This window comes from Berghia stephanieae, unplaced genomic scaffold (genome assembly GCF_034508935.2).
Source record: "Berghia stephanieae isolate SIO BIC M18660-M18661 unplaced genomic scaffold, UCSD_Bste_1.3 scaffold5724, whole genome shotgun sequence".
Classification (NCBI taxonomy): Eukaryota; Metazoa; Mollusca; class Gastropoda; order Nudibranchia; family Aeolidiidae; genus Berghia; species Berghia stephanieae.
This window is the reverse complement of record NW_027627205.1, coordinates 1-5,412: the sequence shown is the minus strand read 5'-3', so window position 1 is coordinate 5,412 and position 5,412 is coordinate 1. Positions and strand designations below refer to the sequence as shown.

Below are 5,412 nucleotides of genomic sequence, written 5' to 3'. Positions count from 1 at the left end.
ACGGGCGTGATTTCCCCCGTGCTCAAAATGTAAAAGTAAAAGAGATTCGATAAGCGGGGTAAACGGCGGGGGAGTAACTATGACTCTCTTAAGGTAGCCAAATGCCTCGTCGTCTAATTAGCGACGCGCACGAACGGATTAACGAGATTCCCACTGTCCCTATCTACGCCCCGGCGAAATCACAGCCAAGGGAACGGGCTTGGTGAAATCAGCGGGGAAAGAAGACCCTGTCGAGCTTGACTCTAGTCCGACTCTGTGGAGGAGCGTGGGGGGTGTAGCATAGGCGGTAGCGTCTTCGGGCGCGACAGTGAAATCCCGCTACCCCCGCGGGACCTCCACTTACCGACGGAGTGGGGACTCGGCGCCTTCTTGCAGGTAGGAGGCGTACGAGGTTCGACGTCAAGCCGCCGTCGCGTCGGGTCGGGAGTCACGACTCCCCGACGCGCCCGACGGCGAAGGACCCTCGGGGACAGCCTCGGACGGGGAGTTTGATGGGCGGACATCTTCTAAAGCGCAGCGAAGGTGTCCCAAGGCGGGCTCAGCGAGGACGGAAACCTCGCGTAGAGCAAAAAGGGCAAATGCCTGCTCGACCAGGATTTTCAGTACGAATACTGGCCGGGGGAAAGCGTGGCCTCCCATCGATCCTTTCGACGTTGGGAGTTTAAAGCAAAGAGGTGTCAGAAAAGTTACCACAGGGATAACTGGCTTGTGGGGGCCAAGCGTTCATAGCGACGTCGCTGATTGATCCTTCGATGTCGGCTCTTTCCTATCATTGCGAAGCAGAATTCCCAAGTGTCGGATTGTTCACCCGCCAACAGGGAACGTGAGCTGGGTTTAGACCGTCGTGAGACAGGTTAGTTTTATCCTACTGATGAAGCGCCCTTGCCACGGTAATCTTGCTCAGTACGGAGGAACGGTGAGTTGGGAAACCTCTGGTTCGCGCGTCCGGTCGTCAAGGCCGATGGCGCCAGGCTACGTCCGTGGGAGTACGACTGAACGCCTCTAAGTCGGAACCCCGCCCGGTGAGCAAGGGTGAGTTTTGCTAGGGCCTGAGCGTGAGGCAACATTAAGCCGGCAACCCTCGGGTTCGTGGCTAGTCCCGTGCCCGGCCGTCGCACGCGGTAGACTGTGGTGGCGTGGGTGGGTCGGTAATCCCGTGTTAGGGGAAAGAAATGGTGCGGAACATGTATTCGTGGGGTGTTGTAAGCGTTAGAGCTTTTGGGTAGGCGATCTTTGAGACTAAGCCGGACGCTGGTTTTTCCCCTCGGGGGTTTGTTCGGCCCCCTTTTCCACCGGCACGGCAGGCCCCCCCGAGGGCCCAGCCTTGGTCCTTGCTTGCTGGGCTCGGAAATGCTGGGTGCGGGCGCGGCGGCGGGGGTCGAGAGGTATAACAGTAAATCATTTATTTTACTTTATTTTCTTCTTAAAAGTTTTTTCCCTGAATTGGAAAATTTTTTTTTTTCCCAGTCGGGCACTAATCGTCGAGGCACAAATCCGCCCAGGGACTAGTCTTTCGAGGATACCCTCCAGGGGAAAATCGTCAGAGGCACTTTAGTTTTCCTTCTGCTGTCTGCGAAGTAGAATTCGCCAACTGCATTTTTTTTTTTTTTTTTTTTTCAATTTGTTTTTTCTTCTGTCAGTCCTTAGTAGGCTTCTGCGAGCGGAATTCGCAACTGCATTTTATTTAGTCCTTAATAGACTTCTGAGAAGCGGGATTCGCCATTGTCCCTTAATAGGCTTCTGAGAAGCGGAATCGCAACTGCATTTTATTTAGTCCCTTAATAGGCTTCTGCGAAGCGGAATTCGCAACTGCATTTATTTGTCCCTTACCAGGCTTCTGCGACGCGGAATTCGCCAACTGCATTTTTGAATCTTCTGGGGATTCGCCACTGCTTTTATTGCCTTACCGCTTCTGCGAAGCGGAATTCGCAACGCATTTTATTTATCCCTAATAGATTCTGAGAAGCGGGTCGATGTTGGCCAGGGTCGCCAACTGCATTTCATTTAGTCCCTTTAGGCTTCTGCGAAGCGGAATTCGCCTACGCATTTTATTTTGCTTTACCAGGCTTCTGGGGGAAGCCCTGCTATCGCCAAAGACTCTAGGCGGAATTCCCTGCGTAAGCCTTTCAGGGCGAGGGAATTCGCCAACTGTTTTATTTGTCCCTTATCTTTGGAGCGGGATTGAATGTATTTACCTTTTTTTTTTCTAATTTTCTTTTTTTTTTTCGCGTCCCTTAATAGGCTTCTGCGAAGCGGAATTCGCCAACTATATTTTAAAATTGGTCGCTGCGCTAGTTTTCGTTTGCGCTTAAATTTATTTTTTTTTTTTTTAAATTTGGGTCACCTCTTGACATTGACCTCTGCGAAGCGCAATTCGCCAACTGCATTTTGTGCATTCGTGCGCTGCGCTACTGTTGACATTGCGCGCATTTTCTCTCTCTCTCGTCTCTCTCTCTCTCTCTCTCTCTCTCTCTCTTCTTCTCTCTCTCTCTACTCTCTCTCTCTCTTTTTTTTTTTTTTTTTTTTTTCGATTCCTTACTCGCCTTTTGCGAAGCAGAATTCGCCAACTGTCTTTTTATTAATTAATTTATTTTTTTAATGTTTGGGGGATTTGTTTTGTTCTTTTCTTCCCTTAATAGGCTTCTGCGAAGGGAATTCGCCAACTGCATCTTAAAATTGGTCGCTCGGTCTCTCAACTTTGGCAGCTTTCCCGTATAGAAGGAAAACTGTAAGTATGTTCCGTCCTGGGTCCCCTCTGCACGGGTTTGCTGTTGGGTGCCTTTAACGCTTTGGCCGATTCGCCTGGCGGAATTAGTACGTTAGAAAGGTTCTCCGCTCTTCCCCTAATCGATGTAACGATACGGCTCGTGAGTATGCCCACGCGGTCCGCCACCTATGTTGCTGTTGCTGTAGACGGTTTAAGCGCTTTGAGACTTGCGGCTCGGCGATAGTTGAGTACTCGATGAAGGTTCTTTACTCGCATTCTCTCCCGTAATAGATGTAAAAGAATTCCTGGCCGTGAGTAGTGTTTTCTCCGTCTGTCGTGTCCCGCTCTGCACGTAAGTAGTTGCTGTTGGCTGTAGAGCGTTGTAAAGCGCTTTGAGCACGATTGCTGGCTCGGCGCATAGTTGAGTACTCGATAAAAGGTTCTTTACTCGCATTCTCTCCCGTAATCAGATGTAAAACGAATACCTGGCCGTGAGTAGTTTTCTCGCCTTCGGGTCCCGCTTGCACGTTAGAGTGTTGCTGTTGCTGTAGACGCGTTGTAAAGCGCTTTGAGCACGATTGCCTGGCTCGGCGCAAGTTGAGTACTCGATAGAAAGGTTCTTTACTCGCATTCTCTCCGTAATCAGATGTAAAACGAATACCTGGCCGTGAGTAGTGTTTCTCCGTCCTGTCGTGTCGCTCTGCACGTTAGAGTGTTGCTGTTGGCTGTAGACGCGTTTAAGCGCTTTGAGCACGATTGCCTGGCTCGGCGCATGTTGAGTATCGAAGAAAGGTTCTTTACTCGCATTCTCCCGTAATCAGATGTAAACGAATACCTGGCCGTGAGTAGTGTTTTCTCTCCTGTCGTGTCCGCTCTGCACGTAGTGTTGCGTTGGCTGTAGAGCGTTTAAAGCGCTTGAGCACGATTGCTGCTCGGCGCATAGTTGAGTACTCGATAAAAGGTTCTCTACATCCACTTACTCCACGTTTTAACTTAACGTATTACTCATGGCGAGTATAATAAGTGTTTTCTCCGTCGGTTCGTTCCTCGCCGCACGAGTGGCGGGCGGACCGTGGGTTAAATCCGGTTTGGAGCTTTATCATACGATTTTTGCTCGTTCGGGCTTACGCACGGGCGTCCTGGGGTAGAGTACTCGTAGAAAGGCTCTTACTCGGGACTCCCCGTACCTCGGGCGAGAAAAAACTTTGGTTAATTCTTACGGGCGAATTTGATGAAATAACCCAACTTGACGACTGGCCTCATTGGAGGTTTTATTTTCCGTTAGCTGTACTCCTGGGTGTCGTTCCCGCTTCGTGTCGCTGACGTATGTGTTGAGTTGGCCACGGGCCGGCCAAACGCTTCGGGTTCTCCGGTGGGAGTTTATCATCGATTTATGCCTCGTCGTTTCGAGTCTTTCCGCAGGGCGTCCTGGGTAGAGGGCTCTCGTCGGCCTGAGAAGGGCTTAGGCGGGAGCCGCGGTAAGCCTGAGGGCCGGGGAAATCTTGGTCGGCGCATTTTCTACGGAGGCGAATTTGAATGAAATAAACAAACGCCTGATAGCCCTGGGTCCCTTGCACGCTTTTGCTTGGGGACCTTCCGTTTGGCCGATCTGCTTGGCCGGAGTCTTAAACGCGTTCCCGCTCTTCGCTTAGAGTCGGCGATCGACGTGGGCTGATCGAGTTGGCCACTGTCGGCCCCCTGCCGGGGTTTCTAACCGGTTTGGGGCTTTATTCTACGATTGCTGCTCGCGATTGAGCTATACGCAGGGTCCGTCTCTGGGTAAGAGTTACGCTGGCCGAGAAGGACCTCTGCCCGGTCGCTCCGCTAAGCTCGAGGCGTAGGGGAAAAACTTTGAGCGCATTCCTCTCGGGCGAATTTGAATGATAAAACCACACCTATATCGCACCTGACTCCCATTGAGGTTTTAACTTGGGCTTCCGTTAGGCCTGTACTGCTAGTGTTAAATTTCTTTAGGTCGGGCGATCGACGCTCGGCTCGATCGAGTTGGCCACGGCCGGCCAACCCTGCCGGGGTTCAAATCCCGGTTTGGGAGCTTTATTCATACGATTTTATCGCCTCGTCGATTCGAGGCTTTACCGCACGGGCGTCCCTGGGGTAAGAAGCTCTCGCTACGGCCGAGAAGGACTCTAGCGCCGGGACGCTCCCGCGGTAAGCCCTCGAGGGCCGAGGGAAAAAACTTTGGTCGAGCGCATTTCCTCTACGGAGCGAATTTGAATGAAATAAACCCACCACCTATGTCGCACCTGGGACTCCCATTGCCGACGGTTTTGAACTTCGGGGCCCTTCCGTTAGGGCCCTGTACTCGCTTGGCGGAGTGTTAAACGCGTTCCCGCTACTTCGCTAGAGTCGGGCGATCGACGACTCGGGCTCGATCGAGTTGGCCCACGGGCCGGCAACCCTGCGGGGTTCAAATCCGGTTTGGGAGCTTTATTCATACGATTTATCCCCTGTCGATTCGAGGCTTTACCGCAGGGGGCCCCCCTGGGGTAAAAAGGGGCTCTCGCTACGGCCGGAAGGACTCTAGCCCCGGGGACGTTTCCCGCGGTAAGCCCCCCGGGGCCCGAGGGAAAAAATTTTGGGTTTCGAGCGCTTTTCCCTTTACGGAGCAAATTTTGAATAAAATAAACCCACCCCCTATGTCGCACCTGGGCCCTTCCCATTGCCGAGGGTTTTTTGAACTTCGG

General features: G+C 52.2%; 1 pseudogene; it reads left to right on the top strand.

Annotated features, from left to right (window-relative positions):
• Positions 1–1,262, top strand: LOC144962066 (large subunit ribosomal RNA; annotated as a pseudogene; the record flags this gene model as incomplete).
• Between the last annotated feature and the right edge of the window lie 4,150 nt (positions 1,263–5,412).